The sequence below is a fragment of the Passer domesticus genome, chromosome 16 (assembly GCF_036417665.1).
Source record: "Passer domesticus isolate bPasDom1 chromosome 16, bPasDom1.hap1, whole genome shotgun sequence".
NCBI classification, from domain to species: Eukaryota; Metazoa; Chordata; class Aves; order Passeriformes; family Passeridae; genus Passer; species Passer domesticus.
Genome location: NC_087489.1, coordinates 12,830,797 through 12,854,255, shown reverse-complemented (window position 1 = coordinate 12,854,255; position 23,459 = coordinate 12,830,797). Strand labels below are relative to the sequence as shown.

Here is a 23,459-nt window from a genome sequence, read left to right as displayed (position 1 = left end):
TATGCAGTTTATATCTAGTCTTAGAATTCAGCAAAAAATGTGTTCATTGTACCTTGAGACCTTTTAAGATTTCAGATATTTTTCCCATACCACAACAGAAAACCACTCATCTCTGTCTTTAGATTTTTTTGGTGATAAGTCAACTTACATTTGAAAATTAAAAGCTGCTTCAAAAGAAGAAGATTTTATTTAGTTCTGAAAATGTCAAAGAAAGCTTCTTTGACCATTTCAAAGCCATTGTTTTTAGAAGAATAATTGAAATGAAAAAAATCTACTGAAGCCATCCCACCCCTCCCAACTATATCTGTTTGGGCAATGCAGCATAATCCAGCAATAAAAAGAAACCACATTAAAAACTATTGACCAATTCTACTTAATATTTATTCTTCTTTGATAACTGAAGAGAATAGAAAAATCTTCTCAGCAAGGCACGATGAGAGGGATTTCTTGGAGAGCAGTTCTACTGAGAAAACCATGGCTCCTTGGTGAATATCTCAGCTGAAGACCTGGCCTTTTGGACCTCAGGAAATGAGCATTGAGGAGGTTTTTGCACTTCCCAGAAGCTCCTGGCCAGGGGATTGTGTTGTCAAAGGATGTGGATAGCACAGTGAGCTGAAATTGGGGCAGTGGTGTCCCCAAAACTCTTGGATTGGGAGGGTGGACCGTGGGCTTGTGCAATAGCGGGTTTGTCGGAGCCTTGCAGGGACAAGGTTGTTAAAGTGATTTATTATCAACATAAAGGGTGTTCAGTAATAATAAAACAATGACCAATCCTCACTTTCTGCTAAAAGGCAGCTGCTCATGGCCCGTGGCAGGCAGATGGCTGAACTTGTAAGATGGATTCTACAAAGTTCAGAACAGCAAAGTCAAATTGTTTGTCCCATAAAAATATTGAGAGATCTTCGGTATTCCAGTGGCCCAGAATAAAATACCCCAGAAAGAACTGTATTTTCATAGCAACTCACAGCCTGGTAAGAGGTTTCTCAGCTGTGGTGTGTTTGTGGTGCAGAAAGTACCTTTATCTGCTTGCATCAAGGGAGTTGGGACTGGCCTCCATTGTTCCATCTCCTGCTGTCTTGCAGAGGTGCCAAGTGACTCATTTGACCTTGATGAACAATACTGAGGTGCTGTGAGCAGCACCTGAGTAATGGATGTGGCACTGAGCCCCGAGCCAGGTTTATGAAATTCTGCCTGTGTTTGACCTATCAAACCTTGTGCTGAACTGGTGACAGTGTTTGACCAACACATCATTAAGACTTTCTCATGGTTAGGGAGCAATTGACTGAAATTAAATTATTTTCCTGCAGGCTGCAAAGCCCTTGGGAATGTTATTTGCTTATGGAGCTTCCTGGCTCTCAGGTATGGAGAGCTCTCAAAACCAGCTTTATTAATTCTTCGTGAAAAATTACTTTTCCAAGTCCTTGTCTAAAGGGGCTCTGCTCCAAAGGGTTGTCCTCAACATGACTTAAAGTCACCTTTGCCCTAAGGAATATTGGGTGGAATATATGATGAACATATGGCTGTGCCACAGGCATCACCTGGAAGTGTAACATCTCTGAGTAAGGATGGAGTTAAACTCCCATCTCTGTGGTGTAATTACTGAGAGTAATGGGCTGTTTGTAATTATGATGATATTAAACCTGATAAAATTTTTAGGCCAGATTCTTGCCTCGTTTATAGTGGTATGAACCAGGAGACAGTGAAAGGAGATCTTGGCCCAAGACAGTTCTTGAGATAAACCTCAGGCTAAACAAGATCAAAATCTCCCACACCCATGATACCCCTCCAACATCTCTTTTATTCTTGGGTTAAAGGCCAGGTATATTTATGGTGCAAACTATATTAAGATTATCACCGTTAATTAACTATGTTCTGAAGTTTTTAATCTCAACCTCTTCAGGAGCACTGAAATAATTTACATACCAAAACAGTAGTGTTGAAAAAGTTTCCATCTGTTTTCCATCTTTTTCCAAGAAATTTTTAAACACTGGCCATTTTCCCAGGAGCCCATGTCCCCAAGGAAGTGTATCCTGACCAGCACTCCTCTCCAACTGCACTAATTAAGGTGTTTCTATGAGTCACGGGGACTTTCCTCTGCTTTCATAAGATATGAGTGATGCTCTTTGGGGAGAATAAATAAATAAATGAATCCAAAGAGTGTTACTAATGGGCTGGAAGAATGATAGCCTGTAAATTCACCTGATTTTAGCTGATACAGGCAGAATCCTGTAAGGGTTAGACTTTCAGATTATCTCAATAGATTAATTCCCCTGACTTTCTGATGAGCTGTCCTTTTTTACATTCAATGTAGAAAGCAAATAGATGACATCAGTAAATCTGGAATAGCAATGTGGATTAGGATGTAAACCATTTTAAACTCTGAACATATTTAAAAGCAAAATGAAAAGGTATTTATGAAAAAAAAATTATCAGAAGAAAAATCTAAATAAGCAAAACCTTATTTGTTTGCAATGCATAATTTCAGCAGTTTTATTTATAACAAAACCTTAGTTCTCTTAGAGATAAAAGCTGTCATACAATGTTTTCTCAGCGACTATCTAGTAATCATTCTTAATTTTATTTACTTAAACACTTGCAACTTTTCTTAGCACATGCAAAGTGATGAGAAAACCTTGATTGCCAAATGTAATTTCTCTAAATTATTGCTCTCATAACACAAGTTCAAAAGAAGAAATGAAAATAGGAAACTCTCCTACAGCAGGCCTCTCTACTCCTAAACCCTCCTTTCAACTAAAAAAATATAAATTCCTATTTTTGTACATTCTGTACACTGTGTACACAACCAGAAGTGTCAAAAAAAGTTTGAAATTAAATTAGTGGTGTTGAATCTGTGACAAAACATGACAAAAATTTGGCCGGTGCCAAGTTGAATGAAGCTTCTAAAAGTTGTGTGTTACAAAGAAAAGGGAGGAAGCTGTCTAGAGAGGAGGGTTTATTCTTTTGTGGAGAAGGCAGTGGAAGATGACATCATAGCAAGAAGTACCAAAACTGTCATTGTGACCCCAGGCTGCTGTGGATTTCCCAAGTTCAGAACTGTCCCTAGAGCTGTGGTCCATCCAGGTCACAACTGGAAAAGGTCTCCAAAGCCAAACTTTATGCCCAGGGGCCCAGGAATATCACAGGAGGAGCTGATACTGCAAAATTTTTGTTATCTGGGACAGGTTCTGTATGCACCTCACTCTTCAGCCAAAAGAGAGCTGGGCACAACAAGGTGGGAATTGCTTCTGCCCAGGATAAGAATGGTTTGGTTTTGTTTGTGCTGGTGCCATTCAGGTTTACCTCCAGCCTGTGCTGGACTGGGCCATGCTCTGAACTGGCCCCTGTGTTAAAGAGGAGCAAAGCAGCAGCCAGAGCTTTTCCTTTTCCTCCTTGTGCCTGGAGCTGAGGAGGGCAGGGTGGGAAGCAGCATCTTCCCCCTGCCCAAGGAAGCCCTTGGCCAGCAGTGGAACTGTCCTGGGAAATGGGAATTTCTCCTTCCTCACCTGAGTGACATGACCCAGACGGGGACCAGGGCAGCAGCAAGAGGGAAAGGACTTTGTTCCTTGCCTCCTTTTGAACTAGCAACTCACATAATCCTTCTGTTTTCACACAAAAGGGTATTTGGTAATTTTGTATTCTATAACAATGAGTCTGGTATTTCCGTAGTGATGCATATTGTTATAATCTCTCTGCTTTGTTTCCTTGACATATTTTTTTATTAAAAAGTCTTCCCAGCCTTAAATAAGTACAGAATAAGTGTGGTCATTCTGGGAACATGAGAGGCCTGATTATCTGACCATCAAAGGCTATGCTGTAAACAGGATACTTGTAAACAGGAACTGAACCCCATATGGAGAGTTTGTGGTTTTCTTCAGCCTCTGTTTGTTATGTCTTACATCCTGTTAATTATAGAAAAAGAGCTGGAAAGTTGGAAATAATCTTTCCTCCAGATTATTTCCAGCTTCCCTCAGATAGAACAAAATGCAGTGTAGTACTGCCTTACCTTGCTTCCTTCAGATGTAAAGCATTAAGACTGTTCAGTCCAAGGGGATCACTTTTCAAGAGGATTACAAGCAGATTTTTTTTCCCCTTTTAATTACAAAATGAAAATTTAGATCTTAGCATCTCATGCAGGGAATCCTCTCAATTGTTAGAAGAGCATTTCAGTGTATTCTTTGGATTTTGTCAGAGAGCTTTGATACCTTTTAAATGCCATTTGTATGACTGGTATAAATCATATCTCAGTAGGTGGGTTCCTAAAATGAAGCTTTTGTTGCACAAAACAAATGGCAGAATTTATAGTCATAGCTTTCAAGTATCTGTGTTGTGAGGTGTCTTCCCAGGCTGTCCATGCCTGCAGAGAGATTTCTCCAGAGCTGGCTGAAGCAGTGGCCAGAGCAGACAGCTACTCCTGCATTCCCACTGCTTATCCTTGACCTTTGATTTGCACAAATGATTGTCCTTCTTTCCAACATGGTTCAGTCCATGCTTCCAGTGCCAGCAAACAGATTCATGGGCAAAATCCTGGAAAGAGTTCAAGTCTGGAGCTTTGTGTTTTTGAGGTACGTTCCCCCTCTTCCTTAAGGACCTGCTCTGGAGTTTTGGTGCTTGAAGGAGCCACATCAGAGGAGCAGTGTGAGGGGGGTCATGCTTTGTTTAGACTTATTCTTACCAGATCAGACTTTGGTTTTGCAAAACAGAAAGCCAAAATCTGTTTGGTTCAAGGTCCCACGTTAGCTGTGACGAGCAGAAAGTACCAACCACTGCTTATATTTCTTAGACAGCCCTGGGCTAGAGACCACAAATAAATCTGCTGTTATGTTATTTTTCAGCTCTCCACTCTCAGTGCTGTCTCTTTAAGCTGCTCTCTGATGCCAACCATCTGCTCCCAATTGCTGTGTTACTCTTGAGATCTGTAAGGCCAAGTCTGTGCACTCTGCCCCCAGCAGCAAACTCTGGCCTAATCCCCCCATCCTCAAAGCTCCTACCAGTTCTCATCCTTGAGGGGAGGAAAGGGAGATTTCTGCCCCATATTTCCCCAGGCTCAAGGTATTGCAGCACCTCCAGTCCTGGGGCTGCCACTGGGGCAGGGAAATAATGTCAGGATTATGGGATCACCAGAAAGTATTAAAGAAATGCTGAGAGAATTGGCTGCTTGTGAACAATAAGGTTTGGATGCCCTGTTCTGGCGTAACTCTGCTCCCATTACACTCAAGGAATAAAATTCCTGCCAACTTTACTAGGAGCAGAGTGTGGCTGGTGCTGAGAGCTTTTGAAAATCCCACCGTATAGCTACACACACTTTATGTATCCATTTTAATGACATGATTAATAAAATACCAATGGAGCTCCAAACAGTTCTGTGTTCGTTTTCCAAAGCACTTTGACTCATCCGTAATCATAACCAGACTTCCAATTACACTGGATTTTAATTGTTCTCCTTTAAGGATAATTACTAGTACTCTGAAAAAAATTACTATGAGTAGCTGGTGATGAGTAGGAATAGGCATCCTCGCTTCTCTCAGTCTGTTCTGTCATTTGAGTTACGAGGAATGTAATTGGATATGTGACACCCAGACAGAGAGTGGTTTCCAGGATCTGAGAGGGCTCTGTTTCAGTTAATGTGTTAATTTGGGCTCCATCTTCTCATTTGTTCTGCTTTGATCTATCATTTCATAAAGCCAAAGCACCAGATTATTAAGTGTGTGTGCTTGATTTATGTGCAAGACTCCATTTGCATACACATTAATATTTTTAAAGTTTTGGTCCAAATTTCTGCAAGCCATGGTATGGAGTAATACAAGCTGTAATTTCATACTGCGTGGCAACAACTGGTGGGAATAAAATCATCCTGTGATTTGGCCATATTCACACACCAGGAGCTATTTTCCATTTGGAAATTTCGAATATTGCCAATTGAAATATATCTGTAAGCAAGCTGTAAAGAGAGGCATTGCATGAGCTGAAGGGCTTGGGGCAGGAGGCTGAATCTCATGCTCAGTGTATGAGATTATCAAGAATATGACATTAAAACCTCAGCCAGTAGGAGCTACATTTCTACTTGCCTGAGAATAGACAGGCGGGGACTCTCTCCTCTGACTGGGAGAAGAGCTGGGGCTGAATTTGCTGAAGTGTTGCCCAAGAGGTTGGATTTGTGACTGTTCCCAGCACAGGGATGGCTTTTGGCATGGTTGTATTTATGCTCTCCTGGTTAAAGTGCCAGTGCCAGGATTCTGCTGCCATTTCTCCATAAACCCAGATTATACAAATGCAAGGAGGGTGTCATTGTGAAAAACTGGGTCTTTACACTTTTAGGCCTCTGAGAAGTTAAAGATTTATATTTAATCTGACACTTAACCCAGAGAGGTTAACAGAGTTGCTAAGATCCAGAAGTTGCTGTAATTTTCTAGTACCTTCTTTTTCAAATTTGTATAGGATACCTTCAGACATAAAGTACAGAATAATGTAAATATGATCATCTATTCTTTGAAGTTTTATTATAGTAATTATTTGTATTAGATGAGTATTGTTTTAATAATGCTCTTTTTCTTCAAATTACTCCACAAAATCCATATTATAATTAATTTTATTATTAAATGAAAAGGTTTCTAGTGGAAAATACTGACCATGAGAAATGTGTAATTTTCCTTGTAAAATATTTGTTCCAGTGACACTTCTATTTGCCATGGTAAAATTTTGGAAAATTTTAGGAAAAAAAAATTGGGATGCAGATCCCAGCTAGTACAGCTGAGGGGGGTGTGAAGTTCTCTGGTTCAACCTCTGCCCACAGCCTTCAGCTGAGGCTCTGGAATTTGGCACTCTGTAAAACAAGGTGTTTCTTGAGCTGTCACAGCAGCTGGGTCTGCCTTGCTCTGGTTGGTAATGCTTGACTTTGCTCTTTGCTAGAGCTCAATCCTCTGAGCTGGTTTTGTTTCTGATTGACCATTTGGTGTCACAGATGCTGGTTTGTGTTTTTGCTTCAGTAAATCTGTCCCATCACTGACGTGGCTTTCCAGTTACAGTGGAGGCAATTGTGGAATTTGGAGATGTTTGAATTTCCTAAAGGTGGTCGATGGCTGTGTTTTTCTCCCAATGTCCAAGACATTATTCCATGGGAATAATATGATCTGCTGGATAATGGTTTGAGTCTCCTGCAGAGAGATAGGGTTGTCCTGCTGGTCCATGGCCTGGCCCATCACTGACTCTGAATTCTGAAGGTCCATGGTTTGCTTGGAGCTACCAGACATTATCAGATGTGGGTTCAGATCTGGAATTAGATGGTTTTGTAAGTTACCCTTTCACTTTGAAGCCATTGCTGCCCCTCCATTTCATTTCTGCTTTATAAATGCACAGCACAATTTTGCCTCCTTTTAGCTTGTCAGGATAATCTAATCCAGACCCTTCTGGTTTAAATTACAGCCTTTTCCAACTCACAGACTTTCAGGACCGGCTTTCCTTTTAATCCCTTTTTATTTATTTATTTGTATGTATCTTGTCTCAGCAAATTATGTTGCTTCATGTCATCCTAAACGATGTGGTGTAAAATTAAAAGAAAAGCCACTTTGTAATGTATCAAAATGTTATTTAAGAAACCCCCCAAAATGTTTGTCATTTATTTTGCTCACAAGTAATCCCAAGCGGCAGCACACTGTGAGGTTTTCTGTGAATGCACTTACAATAGGAGCCAACCACACATTTCACTGAATCAACAGGCTTGTCTCCAGATATTTATGACATGAATGTTCAGACTTCTGTTTAGTCAGCCATCCCCAGGGTAGGCAGCATTTTTGATAGCGCCTAAAGGAATTAGGCACATGTTGTCAGAAGGCTCTTTGAAACTCATGAAAAATCACTGCAAACACGGCTTTGATGGCTGAGTCATTTGGGGTCTTGCGAATGCTGTGCTGAGTACCTAATTCCCAGCGCAGGGAGGATGGGAATGCAGCTCCCAGCAGCTGGAGGCAGCAGCAGAGCTCTCCTCGCACCCCAGCACAGACAGAGCGGTGACAAGCCCGTTTTGTCACAGGAACAGAGAAGCTGCACTAGCTCTGGATGTGTCACCTATAAAAACATCACTGTCTGTCTGCACAGCTTCCAGGCTGACTTTGTGTCAGTCCCAGGGAGGATGCTGCCCTCCCCTCGCCCGGGCCAGCCTGGATGCCTCCGAGCTGCCTCTTCTGCTGCAGCTCCGTGGTCCTCAACAAGCTCCTCGTTGGGTTTCTGCTGTCCGAGTTAACTCCACAGCAAAAACAGTTTTCCCCATGTTTGTGGCTTCATCCACAAAATCCCTCTGCAGCTTTAGCACCAGAGGCCGAGGCTGGAAAGCAGAGGCATGCTCTGCATGAGGGCAGAGGGGGCTGGTGCCAACCTCGGTGCCAGCTCTCCACCAACTCCTCTCACCCCAGCCCCTCGGGTGCCATCTGAACTATTTTTCCAGCTGGAGCCAGACTACTTCATCATGTCCTCGGTATGAAAAAACTTGTGAAGGGGGCAACCTTTGATCCCTCAGAGCTTTCAGAAGTGTTAATGCCATGTCTGGGGTATTGTCACGGAGCGGCTGAATTCCAGTGCGGGTGGAGCTGGGCCATGTGGAGAAGGGCATTTCTTGCTAGGCTTTGTGCTCAGGCTTTTATGATGCTTTTAGTATGAGAGACTCTTATCATGGTTCATTTCATTCCATGCTTGTGGTTTTGCCACTTGGGAGCAATTATAGGAGTCTCTGATTCGTGCTAAGGGAAGGGCTGACGTTTGGATGGTGAATTATGAGGTTATTTTTTGGTGGACTTTTGCTGGTATTGAGCTAGAAGACATTAAGGCACTTTGGTCCAGTTAAGATGGCATTTGTCTTGTGTGTGGCCACACTTTATTTTGTTACCTACACTCCTGGAGTGTTTGGAAGGGAAATACAGACAGAAGTTTGAACACAAGCTGCTGATGATTTGCCTTTGCCATAAAAAAGGCAGGCTCTGAATTAAGATCCACTATGAGGTTTTTTAAGTGCATTTAAAAATTTATTATCTGCTTTGACTTTCCAGAACATCTATGCTCTAACCAGTTCATTTTGTTTCTGGTTTTGTCCCACCAGTATTGATGTCACTTGAAAATCTGATTGTCAACATCATAAAAACAGTGCTAGGAAAAGCCACAAACTATTGCACAAGACCCAGAAGGACTGAAAGTTGGAGGATTTCTTTCAGGGGATGTATTGTTTTCACTGGTGAGTAGGTGGAGCCATTTTTTTTCCCTGATTGCAGTCTAGCTCAAGTTGCTGTGACTGGAATTTTGATTCTATGGATCATTTTGCTGAAGTAATTTGACAGCAGTAGAGTTTTTCTCCAGGGCCCTTGCTGTAAATTATATGTGTTTCATGCTCCATTATTAATTAAAACCAGGGGTTTTTCCATTTAAACAATGTAATTTCTGGAGGTGGGAAGAGGGTTTCTTTGGCTGATGGCTGTTCACTAAATTGGGAGTAGAAATGGTTTGCATCTTCTGAAGTTGAAGGTAAATCTGGTAAAATTTTTATCATAAAATCTGAAATTGGGCAGAACTCTGGTGTCCTGAGACTCAGGTGAAGTCCAGAGTGATGGTCAGAAGAGTCCTAAAATGAGCCAAAGGCAGGAATTTTGAGGAGGAAAAAAAAGTTGAATGTTTTTTCTCCTTTCAAGCATTCAAGGGAACTAAAAATTGCACCCAAAGTGGAATATTAAATTCAGCCTCAAATGTGGAAACTACTGGACACATGGTTGCAAACCATTACTCAGGCAGCAGAATGATGGGGTTTGAGCAGGAGAGATTATCCCTAAATAAACTGTCCATTCTGAACATTTGTGTATTCACTACTCACTGTGTCTCACACTGATAATATTCTTCCCCCAAATCTATGTGATCCAGGGAGAAAGGAAAAGTAGGAGGACATGTTTCCTTTTTTAAATTTTATCTCCAGAGCTAAAAAGAGTTTATTTATTTTCCAATAAATTCAGCCTCACCCTTACTCCAGCTGTATGTTACACAATCATTGAAGCCCTGTTCCTTGAAGTAGCTCTGAAATCTTGAAAATCACAGGAAATCTCTCTCTCATATTTGATTTTTTTTAACCACTACAGGGGAAGACTGCTCCAAAGCTCCACCAGGATCCACGTGGGCTGGGACAATGTGGGTTTCCTACCTGAGCTGGGAAGCTGCAGCCCACAGGATGGACATTCCTGTCTCCTCCAGGAGTGCATCCAGGAGAAGCTCTGGGAATGTGCACAGGTACAGCATGGGATGCTCTCAAACCTGTTCTGTTGGGCTGCCTTTGCTTCGTGGGCTGTGTGAGCAAACAAGAGATCAGAGGGCACAGGAGGCTGATCTGGCTCTGGTTTCTGATTCAAGTAAATAAATAAACCAAAGGATAAAGTGACCACAGCAAAACATGTTACAAAAATCCAGACTTATTTAAGTAATGAGGAGCATGGATAACCAGTTTAAGATTGAGAACAGGACAGAAGCAGAAGGCAGTGCAGTGATGTCCCTGGGATGATAAAGGCCATCTTAATGCCTTCTAATTACACTTATTAATACACTTTCTAAATGACAAAATGGAATCAGTCTTTGCTGCCTGACATCCTAACCCTGCTAACAAAGCAGGGGCATTTGATTTCCACCAAAGGAACTCAGAAGCACTAAGACAATTTCCAAATACGGGATTTTTAAGAGGATTTCTTAAAAACAGATCACTGTTTAAAAGAGACAATCTGGGCTCGTGCCCTGGAGTTCTGGGGGGCAGCAGCAGCAGGGACAGAGGGCTCTTGGAAGAGGAAAAATGGGAAGTGGACCTTCAGCTCATCCAGGCTTTCCCATTTTTCAGCAGCCTTGCCTTAGTTTTTCCCTGCCTTGGCTTCACCCAGATATTTGTGCCAGATGAGCTTTAAAAGAGCAAAGCAGAAAGTCTGTCGTTTGTGTTTTACACAGAACAGTTTCACCAGGTATCCTCCCTGTGCTTACCCCACAACTCTACAAAACATCCTGTCAGTTGCAGAATATATACAAATAACATCCACTCGTGGGGCTCAGGAGGATGAAATCCAGATGGAGGCACAGAAAGCCCAGGCCAAACCTTAATGTGCTGCAGCCTGGCACGGCCCCCCCAGGACAGTGCCAGTTTGCTGTGGGACAGCCCAGACACATTTCCCTACACATTTCCCTACACATTTTCCTGCTCAGGCTTCCCTGCTCTGCCTGAGCTGCATCCCCAGCTCAGCATCTCTCCCACAGCTACCTGCCAGGGCTGCAGAGAGCTCACAGGGACAGGGCTTTCCATCCAGCCAAGCGTGATGCTGGGGATGGGAGCTGGGGCAGCAGCATGAACATAACTTGTGTTTATCCCCTGGGCTGTGCAGCCAGCAGCTGCTCCTATTAGCACAATTTGCATATGGCCTTGGCAAGGCTGGGAGTGAATCAACTGTTCTTCATGGGTGGGGACAGAAAATCTGTCTCCTCTGGACTTGCAGCCGTTGCTGTAACGTTAAACCTGAGTTTGGGGGTGGGAGAAAAAGATTGATTAAAAAATAATGGTCTTTGAAATTAATGGTCTTTTAAAATGAGGGTTTTTAAAGTAATTAAAGCCAGAAAATAAGTGATGAAGGAAGATGAGCAAGGAGTACCTGTGCATATTCACAGTCATCTAAATACAAACTTCTTCTATTTTTGGGTGCTGATCTCTGCCTCTCCCCATCCTTCCATGTCCCCTGGCAACAGGGCAGTGTAGGCCTGGAGAAGCAACAAATCTAGCAATTAGTGTCAGCTTTATTAATTCATGTCTACAACTTGAGTAGATTATTGCTTTGCCATGTAAGATCTGATTTCTGTGCAGGTGTGTGTTGGTCAAAGCAGGAAGGTATAGCTCAGATAAATCCAGAGTGAGTATTGGGTGTCAGACTCTTTTGAGTCAGTCCTAAAAAGTTGGGTTTTTTTGTTCTTGGATGTCTCTTTTAAGGAAACAACAAAAGGGTATAAAAATTAAATGATCAGGTGGCAGATTCAGAGTAAGGAGAATGAGATTATTTTTAAGGTGTTCTGTATTTAATCTATAGAACTCCTGCTAGGGGACACTCTGAAACTTGGGTTCAAAATTCAGCAAATTAAAGTCACCCAACAGCATTCCCATGCTCCCCACCAGGCAGGGCAGCTGTCACTGCCAGGGACTGCTCCAGACCTTCAGCTGGGATCCCCACATCCCCTCCTGATGCTCCTAGGGGGCTTAAAGAGGTATTTCACAAGGCAGCTCTGAGACCTGGCTAATATGGACGAGTCACTTTGAAAATTTGGATAAAAGAGACTGCTAAGTCCAGCCAAAACTCACTTTGCACCATGTGCAAACCATAACTGAGCTGGCAAAACTCATTAAATGCAGAGCCTTTATCATAGGGGATAATCTGTAAAAATGTTGCAACGCCAAATGTTGGCAAGTTACCAGCACATCACCATCCATTTCAGCTCCAGAGCAGTGACCTGGTGATAAGCTGCTACTTGTTCAGCATCCAGCAATGCTGGGATGATGCATTAGGAAATTCCCCTCTGCTACCTCGGGTTTTATCCCAAGGTCTTTGTGCTGGACAGCAGGGAAGGGGCACTGCCCCCACAGGGGCTCTGCTGCTGTCAGGGCAAAGGCTCCAGCAGAGCTCCAACAAACACCAGCACACGTGGGCAGCACCTTCAAAAGCTGCTTTAAAAAGGCTGTTTGGATTTCACAATTAGGACAGATGTCAGTCTTTTGAGGATTAAGGCAGCCTGGTCCTTCTCGTGCAGCTGATCTCCACTTGAAGGACACAAGGTTTGTTTGTTGGGTGGTGGTGTTACAAGCAGACATCATTAAGGTCTGGATCATCAACGTTTTGTCATGGGGGCAAGGAGATTGAAGAGGCTTTTGGCATAGTGGTAGCATTTTGGGAACATTTTGTGAGAATGCAGGTTTTTTGCTGTCATATGAAATAGAGAAAAACTAGGTAGACATCCCAGATTTTCTTACAGTAAAATAAATTTTAAGTAAAGAGCCCAGAGTTTCAGCAAAATGGTCTGCATGGCATAATCTCATTGTTGAGCTCATAGGGAAATGTAACAAACAGCATTTTCAAGTGGTTTTGTATTCCAGCTATTTCACAAGCTTGTTCTGAGCACTTATGGAACCCTTTATATTTTCAGAGCTCCTGAAAACAACAAGCTTGCTAAAAAAAAATACAGGCACTATTTTTAGTGCTGCAATGTCTAAAATAATAGCACATTGACAGGAACTCCCTCAGCTGCAAAAGGAAGCCACAGTGCTTGCTTGGTGGTTTATGGTGCCCCTCCAGTTCCCAATGGCTGAGCTCAGAGAGATGAGTCCAGGGGATCCTGGGAGGGCAGGACCAGCAATCCCTCCCCAGGGCTGGGGTGCAGCCACCTCTGTGGTAAAACCTGCTGTCTTTGAGCACCACCAGATCTTCAGCTCCAGCTTTCTGGTGTGAAGCCTGAGCTTGGAAAAAGAGTGTTTTCAACTGCAGGGCTTTGCCCTTTTTACTCATTTTCTATTCTCTCTTTGACTTCCCAGTAAAATCACTGTTCTTTCTCCCATTCCTGAATTATTTTCTCAGCGTTTTGTGGCAGAGAGCAGAGGCTCTCTCCAAAAGAGATATAAAGATATCTGCACAGGGAGTAGGACTGACACACCATTCCCATCCCGTGGCTACCTGAGCTGCCACCCGAGCTGCCTCTGGGCAGCATATCCATTCTCACTGTAACCCTGGTGTTTCTCCCAAAATGTAACATGAATCCAGGAGCAGCTTTGTTGAACTATAATCTGGGTCAACAGTGTCTGGTAGGTTGAAAGGTCATGCTGAAACCCCATCTGTTTTAGCTCTCCGTTGGAACCATGAAAGTACTTTAAACTTGAGATGTTCTGTAGCATTCCTAAATTATCAGTAATGTGTAGTGACACCAAGAACTGTGGTCTAGAAATGCCATGTTTCTCTCTTTTTTTTCTTTTTGTTTTGATCTAACTGGGTGAAGCATCAGATTTAGGAAGTAAATTCAAATCAGCTGGACACAGGTCAGTGGCTGTGTGTGCAAAGGACAGTGTAGTAGGTGCCTCTGGCCCATAAAAAGCCTGTCCTACTGAGATCTGGCTCCAGGGCTTATTAAATACCAGCCATTTTTGACTAGTAAAAGACCAAACAAAATGTGCTTTTTCTCCTTTGATGATTAAAATCAGCCTGAAGTGAGTGGCATCATTTATATAAACACTTGCTTTTATGCAAGTGCTGTCCTAAGAGATTAGAGCATTGCATGCTTCCTTGTAAGATTTTTTGCTTTCAGGTGAAAGCAAACATAACCTACAGACTGAGGGGCAGCTTTGCTAGGCCAGGTTGCTCAATGCCCTGTCCAACATGACCTTGAACACTTCCAAAGGACAGCCAAATTTCCCTGGGCAGCCCTTTTTTGGGATGTGTCCTGCTCCCATCAGCCCCGTCAGCCCTGCCGTGGTGCGGGGCATCTCCCTGACAGCCAGGGTTTAAAGCTGCACTATAAACCAAAGACCACACTGGTTCCTGTTATTTATGGCTAACTCAGAGACAGTGGCACCCTTGGTGACCTCCTGCTGCCACCTTTAACCCCTCAGCTCTGTCTGCTGCCTCCCCATCCTCACAAAGATGAGAACCAAGCCCTCGCTCTGGACCGCGGAAATTGAGCGGAGTCACGCTCACGACGCACAGAGAGTCTGCAACTGATTATGAGGTTTTCTTCTCAATTAATTGTCAGAAGCAAAGGGATGTTTGATGTTTAATGTCGTCTTCTTCTTGTTAACTGCATTCCCTTTGCCACCCAACCTCAGACAGTGGGAATAGGCAGAGCTGAACGAGGCGAAGCTGCAGAGCTTTCGGTGTGTTCGTGTAAAATCCATCCCCCGTCCCTCTGTAACAGCTCTGTAGGGGACCTTTGGTGAGGTTTGTTGATAAAATAACACTGATGTCTTACTTGGAGGCACTGAATGAATCCTAAACCAGAGTTCAGAGTGGGAGATTTAGATGCTGTGTGTGTTCTCTGGGCCGGGAGAGGGAGGATGTGCCTCTTCTGAGTGTGAACGTGTCCTCACAGATCTGACTTTGGACACAGGAAGACAATTCCTCTGTTTGAAAATCCTCCTTGGAGCTGATGTTTCCTCGTGTGGTCTGAGCTCAGGAACAGCCCTTTGGCTGTCAGGAGTTTAAGCAGGGAAAAAGAAAACAAAAAAGGGAAACAGTAGTGGCAAGGAGATTAGCTCCCAGCCCTCTGCTGTGTCCATAGGTGGAATTGAACTGATTACAAAAAAATCTTTGGAAGGTTCATTATTTTAGAACCAGTATTTTGAACTTTTAGAAAGACCTAATGTAGATCAGGAGGTAATGAATGATTTTATGAAAAGGTAAACTACAGACTGTGTTCTTGTAATATGGAAATTGCCTGAGATAAAAAGTAGATAATCCTGCACTAGGCTGTATTTTAAGTTACCAATTACACCAATAATGTAAAACAAACATCTTAATTTGTTCTGATTTGGAAACAACAGGGATGCAGTATTTCACTCAAAAAATCTAATAAAAGTGTATCTGAGGTATTATACATCCTTTTCCAGGTTTTAATAGAGCATCTCATGGTATGCTAATGACAGTTTAAATTCTGTTTAACCATTTTATTGCAGCTAGAGGGGAGGTTCCTATATGTATGTTAATCTATATATATAGTGAATAATTTTGCAATTTTTGATGTGCTGAGTGAATGGGATGGGGAGCAGGACTGATCCAGAGGAAAAGCCAGCCCTGGACATGAATCTGCCTCACTGATGTTTTTGGTGCAGTCAATAATTTCCCATGGATGGGCTGCAGAAGTTGAGCCAGTAATGATTTGTTCAGCCCAAGGCAGTGGTGGCTGACTGGTAGAGGTGAAGGTTTCACCATCACACAGCTCAGCTTCAGCCTTGGTGGGAGGGTTTGGTTCTCCCTCGTGCCCAGGGAAAAAATCACTAAAGTGGATTTTGATTTTGCCTTTTTTTCTCTTCTAAATTAACAGAATGTTTAAATGTGCTGTCAGGTTTATTTCAGTTGCCATCAAAGTTGAAATCACTTCTTGTCTTGTCCAAAAGAGTGCATCCTGTCTTTACCTTACTGCACATGCAGCCTCTTTTGGATGTGTCAGATCCAGCACCCAAAATCATGAGTGATTTTTGTTAAAATTGGGCAGCTTGAACACCCTGTGCCTCATTCAAGCAACCTCCCTCTGCTTTCCTAAAAACTCTCCCTATCCTTCAAACACAGGAGGTGCCAGACAGCAGCAGCAGAAAGCAGGGAAGAATTTCACATGAAAAGAACACCACTGCAAGAGGCGTGCAGACCATTCCCCCCAGAATGCTGCATGAATTTATCTGTTCTTCTTTCAGGGTTATCAGACAGACCATCACTTCCTGCATCCCAGGGTTATAAGGACAAGTTCAACTTGCAGCATCCTTCTCCATTTCCTCAGCTGGCATTTAACTTCCAGTTGGATGCATCATGTAAGTAGACACAAAACTGTGCAAGAGACTTCATGCAAAGTCCTTCTTTGAATTCCTGTGGGCATTATAAGATATATAAGGAAATATTGCTTCAGTTTTATAGTATTTTATTCAGGTTCCAAGCAGCAATTAAAATGTGTGAGGAAAGGAAGGAGAAAGAAGGGCTTTTTCAGATAAAACCAGGGTAAATACATTTATTTTCTCGCTGGAAGCAGAAATTTGGCATTCCTGTTCTTGCTGAAATTTGTTAGCTCTTTCAGACAAGAATTGTCATGCAGAATCTTCTGTAAGAAAAGAAATGGCCAAAATGTGAGCCCAGCCTCAGGAATCACTGACCTGCAGCTGGAGGTGCCAATGGGTTCTTGTCTGCTCCAAAATTCAGGGTAAGAGAGACACTGGGAAGCTGCATTCAGCTCCATCTCTCTGTTCTCTTTTGGAAACAAATTAATGAGCAAGCAAGATCCTGGACCTCAGAAGCCACCTTTGTCATCAGGTTATTTCTGTCTTTCCCAGGAGTCCCAACAGCTCCTGTTGGAACTGTTCCACTAAAACACTTCCTGAAATGGTCACTGAATCAGGGGAGATGATAAAAGGTGGATTTCTACATCCACCCAGCTGGATCTGCCCCTGCCTTGTGCCTGCTCTAATCACTGACCTCCAGGAGCAGGGAATTATCCCCCTGGGTGGGGGACACTCATCTGGGCAAGACTTCATTTGTTTGAAATTGCAGAAATGGCATTTTTAGTGAAAAAACAGGGCTTGTCTGTATCTAGTTCTTAGCACATCAAATCAGGTGCCAGGTTTGGCGTTGGGGTTGAAGAAAAGTCCTGACCACAGCTGCAAGGCAGACAGACTCACACTGGAGGTTTCCCACCACCACAGTAGCAGATGGTGAGGGTGAGACGTTTTGCCCACCTTCTCTGCTCTCAGGACGTGGCTCTGGGTTGGATTTTCTGTGTCCGCCCTTCATGCTGGTCCAGTTGTGCTGTGGAGGTTCCCAGCCTGGCTGTGCTGCCACTCTCACACCATCACTCTGACTCCTGCGTCTGTCAGGGAGGCTGACGAGGTTTGCTGGGCTCTGTTATCTCTGTTGTCTCTCAGCCTGAGCACTGCAGGCTACACACTGAGGGGCTTCCAAAACTAAGCCTCAAATCAAACACAGCGAATTAAGCCTCGGCATATGCAACACATCATTTCAGTATTTATGTTTGCAGCCTCCAGCTCCGGCATCAGAAAGCCTCGGAGATGAGTGCAATAAATAGCCAATTCACGGAGGAGTTGGCAAGATTTATTATGTTTATGATTCTGCACAGTGTTGACAGAGTTCTTTTGATACAGAGATAGTTTGTGTGCTCGGCTCACCGAGGAGAGCTGCACTTGGGAGGATTTGCCCCAAGCTGAGTCTGGATTTTTAGGTGTCTCTATCACTGTGTGTGCTGTGTTTTAAACTCTGCCATGTGAAGGGGTTTTATAAAAATCACTTAACAGTGATTTTATGCTGCCCTTCTGAGATGGCAAGCCCAGCCTTACCTCTTTGCCTGGTGTTATGTCACCACAATTTAGTGATAATCGTTGCTGGCATTCAGAATCCCAAATGTGCCCACTGTGCTGCAATAATTAAAACATGAGGAAAGCGTCCCATGAAATTTCCAATCTGAGCCTTTGGTGCAAGAGCCATGGAATCAATAGGAATTTTTTTCCTTAATTTCAGTGGGAGCTGGATCTTGCCCAAATTGCACAAAGCAGCCTCCCACGCTCCAGAACAAATCCAGAGGCATATGGTTACTGTCAGGGGAGCAGGTGGATGTTCATATGGTCTGTAAAGGAGCTGGAGACAGCTTGTTGCATTTTGATAAGAAGGTTATTCCAGGCAACTGGAATGGTGTAAAAGCAGGGAGAAATGCAGCACAGGCAGCAGCAGCAGGCAGGGATAAGTCTGGGACATGAGGGAGAGGGGAAGCCTGTAACAAAGTTATGCAGAGCTTTGGAAATGAGAAGGGAAACTCCTCTAAATAGGTGCAAGATTTAGAGGGAAAACTGGGCATTTGTGGTGCTGTTTTGCAAGGGATGGAGCTGTTTGTTGGGGATGGAGAGACCAGGATGGTGCACAGGTGAGGGCAAGTTGTCATGCAGTAGATCAGAGATGTGCTAGATCTCAAAGAGATCTATCCAAAAACTATTTCAAAATATTCTGTGTAGCAAACTCAGACACTGCATAACTTCATAATGGGAGCCATTGTATGTTTGCCATTTGCAAAATGAAGGCAATAAAATACAATTTCAGAAATTAAGAATCCTGGGAGTATGAAAGAATTTTGTAACTGGAACTCCTCGCTCAGCATTTAAGCTTCTGTGATGCTAAAATAGAAATGTTAACAATTTGGGAATGCTAAATCAGCACCATAGCAGTTACTCTTCTAAAGGATGTGTTTGGGAAGATATCAGGAGTCATAACCCAGCCTTGTTCCTATTGTTTTATTAACTCAGAAGAAGTCTTCTGAAGTATTTATCTGTATTTCTTCATATGATAAAATTGCCAACCCCGAGGAATGATTTCTGGGTGAACAAGGCCCTGTTCCTCCCAGAGAAGGTGCTAAGCAGTTGTTAAAAAACTCAGAGAGAAAACCCAGCAGAGAATCCTTTCACAGTGATGCTGAGATGGCTCAGGGGTCACTGAGGATGATCTTTGGTGCTCCAAGAAAAGTTTGAGATGCTTGTCTTTGAAATTAAACTTCTATTTCATTCTGACACGTAAGCCTTTGAGCAAAGTGTAGAAGGGGATCATCCCCGGGGCTCCTCCCTGGAGGGGAATCCTCAGCTGCTGGCAGTGCTCAGAGCCCGGGTGGCACTGCCAGCACAGGGGGTCCGTGCCCCCGGGCACTGCCCGGCTCGGCGGGGGCACCGCGGCTCCAGGAGCCAGCTGCCATCCCAAAATAACAACAATTTCCAAAATAACAACAGCAATTCACTGTACGGGGCGTGGGGGGCCCTGCCTGGCACCCGCGCTGGGCTGTTGGTGTTTGCGTGTCCCGTTCGCTGCGGTCTGCAGCGGCACACGGGGACCGGGATCTGCCTTCCAGCCCCGTTCCCTGCCCCATTCCCTGCCCCATTCCCTGCCCCATTCCCTGCCCCATTCCCAGCCCCATTCCCGTCCCATTCCCGTCCCATTCCAGTCCCATTCCCTGTCCCATTCCTGGCCCCATTCCAGCCCCGTTCCCTGCCCCATTCCCATCCTCATTCCTTGCCCCGTTCCAGCCCCATTCTAGCCCCATTCCCAGCCCCATTCCCGACCCATTCCCAGCCCCATTCCCTGCCCACTCCCTGCCCTATTCCCAGCCCCGTTCCCATCCCCATTCCCGGCCCGATCCCAGCCCCATTCCATCCCCGTTCCCAGCCCCATTCCCTGCCCATTCCCATCCCCATTCCAGCCCCGTTCCCATCCCCATTCCAGCCCCGTTCCCACCCCCATTCCAGCCCCGTTCCCATCCCCATTCCCGGCCCGTTCCCAGCCCATTCCCGGCTCCCGGCGCAGCTCCAGCGCCGCCTCCCGGCATCCCGCGGCACTCGCTGCCGGCTGCCGGCGAACCTCGGGAAAAACGCAGTTTTGGGAGTTTTTTACGTCCATCGAGCACATGTCACCCTGAAGGGGGGGGACAGGTGGGTGAGGACAATCCTCCCCGAGTGCCCACAGCTCAGCGGTGCTGCTCCGCTTCTGCCCCTCGCTCCAAACCATCGGAAAGCGGGATCGGCATCTGGAGCATCCGCACCCTACACACGGGAAAATATCCACCCAGGAAGGGCATTTCAGTGAGGGGAAAGGTCTGTGGGCTCCCACTGGAAGGGGGGTGAGGACAAAGCCACAGCTCAGGGGTGGCTCGGGGATCTTGCTGCTGGGAGGAGGGAAAAAGGCTGACAGCAATGAAAAATCATATATCGAGATATTGAGATATGGATTAGATAGATAGATAGATAGATAGATAGATAGATATAGATAGATAGATAGATAGATAGATAGATAGATAGATAGATAGATAGATGTGTAAATGGAAACATAACGTACCTGGAAGGACAAGCAGCCTAAAGGAGAGGAGCTATGGACCAGACTGGTGCCCTCAGTGATGTCAGACACTGTGCTGGATGGCAAGGTAAAAGAAGTCCAGTACTTAAAATGTGATTAAATATGTATTTTTAAGTTAAAGCAGGACCATTTATGGTGAGGCTAGGTATGTTTTTTGGTTCTGTAATTGTTTCTGGCTATCCTCCATCAATGCAGGAGCATTTCCATGGGATACAACTGGCACGTGCAGCTCCTGCCCAGGTTAGGAGCACAGTCATTGTTTGCACTCCGGGCTTGTGTGCAGTACAGAAATGTCACAGAGGTTAGCTCAGGCTGGCAAAGCGGAGTAGCTAGAAAGTGTTCTTATAGGGAAGGTACCAAACACACTTGGCTGAAAGCTGCCAGTGTGGCAGTGCTGGTGCAGGTGCCCTCCCTGGGGGCACTGCTTTGCCTTGTGCCCCAGACCAGAAAGCAGCGAGCCCAGGCTCAGGCCCGGGCAGAGGGAGAGCACAGGCCCTGCTCAGTGTCTGCACCTGCTGTTTTCTGGGGGTTTTGCCTTCCAGCAGCAGGGCTCACCCTGCCCAGCTGGTTCACACTGAGTGCTGGGATCTGTCCTCCCAACCCTCACCTCCTCGAGTGGCCCCACCACACAGAGCATGGTTTGGGGTGCCTTTCCATTGTGGGTGACTTAAGATCTATTTTACATATAATTTAAAAGAGACCTGCGGCTGCAGCACCAGCCTGGCAGCTCAGCGAGCACCTGCTGCAGCTTTGTTTTTCCGGAGAGCAGCGTGTGTGGGCTGAGGGAGGGGATGGAGGAGTGCTCCAGCAGGGCTCATGGCAGGGAGGGCAGAGGCGGCTGATCTGCTGTCTCTGTGCCCTGCACTCCCCATTTCTCACCCTTCCCCTCAACGCCTTGTACCCTGCTGGCTCTGCCCAGTTGCTCCTGGCTTTCCAGCGGCTCCCGCAGAGCAGGAGCAAGGAGCCAAGAGCTCCATCTCGGTGCGGGTCCCTTTCGGAGCCGCTCCCGTGTCCGTGTCTCCGCTGATCGGGATTTCCGATCCCATCCCGGGGATGCTGCGGCGCTGCCGTTCCGCTGCTCGGCCGCCAGAGAGCGGACGGGCATTTCCATCGCCGCCGGGACCTTCCCGCTGTCCCGGGACATCCCAGGACACCCCTGTAGCACCCGGCATCAGCCCGGTACCATGGGGACACCCTGGAACCCCGCCCCCGGGACACCCCGCTACCTCCCGGGACATCCCGGTACCGTCGGGAGCTCTCGGGGCATCTCCGGTGCTGCCGGGGGCCCTCCGGTACCGTTCTCTCTAGAGCACGTTTAATGCCCTCTTCCTCTTCTTTTTAAGTTATTGCTTTTACCCAATATAAAATTCTCATCTATTCCAGGGCGCTTTACTCCTGTCCATGGGTGACAAATTGTTCTGGCCAGGACTTCAATTATTAATTAAGATATATAATATGTTAATAATATGTTAATAATATAATATAATAGAATATAATAATATAATAATATATTATTATTATATAATACAATATAATATAATATAGTAATATAAATAATAACATAAATAATAATATAATATAATATAATGTTACATGGTGTTCAATAATATATATAATATAATATAGTATAATATAATATAATATAATATAATATAATATGATATAATATAATATAATATAATAATATATTATTATTATATAATACAATATGATATAATATAGTAATATAAATAATAACATAAATAATAATATAATATAATGTTACATGGTGTTCAATAATATATATTATATTATATTATATTATATTATATTATATTATATTATATTAATTAATATCTATTTTACATATCATTTAAAAGCTGCTTAAATTGGACTAAAATTATGGGTCTTCATCTCCTGCAGCCTCACTCCGTGAGCAGTGTGAAATGATTCCATTCCAGGCACATCTCCAGGAGGTAAGAACAGTTTGGCTCAATGCAGTTTGTTAAGTCAATCAGTAAAAGCATATTTAGACTAACAGGTGAGATGATTTAACCCCAGCAGAGCAAGTTTTGGTATTTCCCAGTGAGATGGTCCCCGTGAGTGGCAGGAATGGCAGCATCTTCCTCCTTCCACCCACAGTGATTCCTCAGCCAAGAGTGGAATTCTGGTGCCCCAAATTGTCTCTGTCTCTAATTTAGGTCTAGCTCTGGCAATTGGAATAAGCAATTTTGGTTTGGAGGAGTTCAGCAGAGATAAAGACTTGTGCTATGGGGAAGAAATTCAGATCACAACAACAAGGGGTCTGAGCATTTATTCCTGCTGGATTTCTGAAACAAAAGGTGATGTAAGGAGGAGCAGGAGTGGGAGCTGTTGAGGCTCTGCCTCAGCTCTCTGGGACACTGCTCACCAGCCTCTCCTTTGGGAATAACAAATAACAGCATCCCTTGATTCTCCTCCAGGAGTTTTGGACTGGTTGCAGCAGGATTACACATTGTCCCTGGGTTACAAACATCCCCACAGAAAAACAGGATTATGTGGTCCTCTCACTTTAAACCATGGGGAAGGACTGGCCCATAAGATGAAAGAGACTTTTATTCCTGGAAACCAGGATTTCCCGAGGCCAGGGCTTAGCAGAGCTCTTGCAGTGGCGCTGGTGTAAGCTGTGCCCAGGCTGTCCCCTGGCACAGGGGCCACCAGGGCATTCCACAGCCTCTTCTCAGCCAGAATGAGCATCCACAGGTCCTCCCCTCTTGTGCAGAGCCAGATCCCAGACAGGGATGAGGATGTATTTTGGCACCTGTATGGAGGCAAGGCTGATCCCTTCAGAGAAACCAAAGCCACACCTAAAAATTTATG

General features: G+C 44.5%; 1 long non-coding RNA gene across 1 annotated transcript in view; it reads left to right on the top strand.

Moving 5' to 3' along the window:
• Positions 1-23,213, top strand: part of LOC135282100 (uncharacterized) — a 28,595-nt gene extending 5,382 nt beyond the window's left edge. Inside the window, exons 2-6 of the long non-coding RNA XR_010348430.1 lie at positions 9,086-9,217; positions 10,107-10,254; positions 16,430-16,543; positions 22,524-22,576; positions 22,802-23,213. This is a non-coding gene — a long non-coding RNA (uncharacterized LOC135282100). The remainder of the gene's footprint in view (positions 1-9,085; positions 9,218-10,106; positions 10,255-16,429; positions 16,544-22,523; positions 22,577-22,801) is intronic.
• Positions 23,214-23,459: the final 246 nt, after the last annotated feature.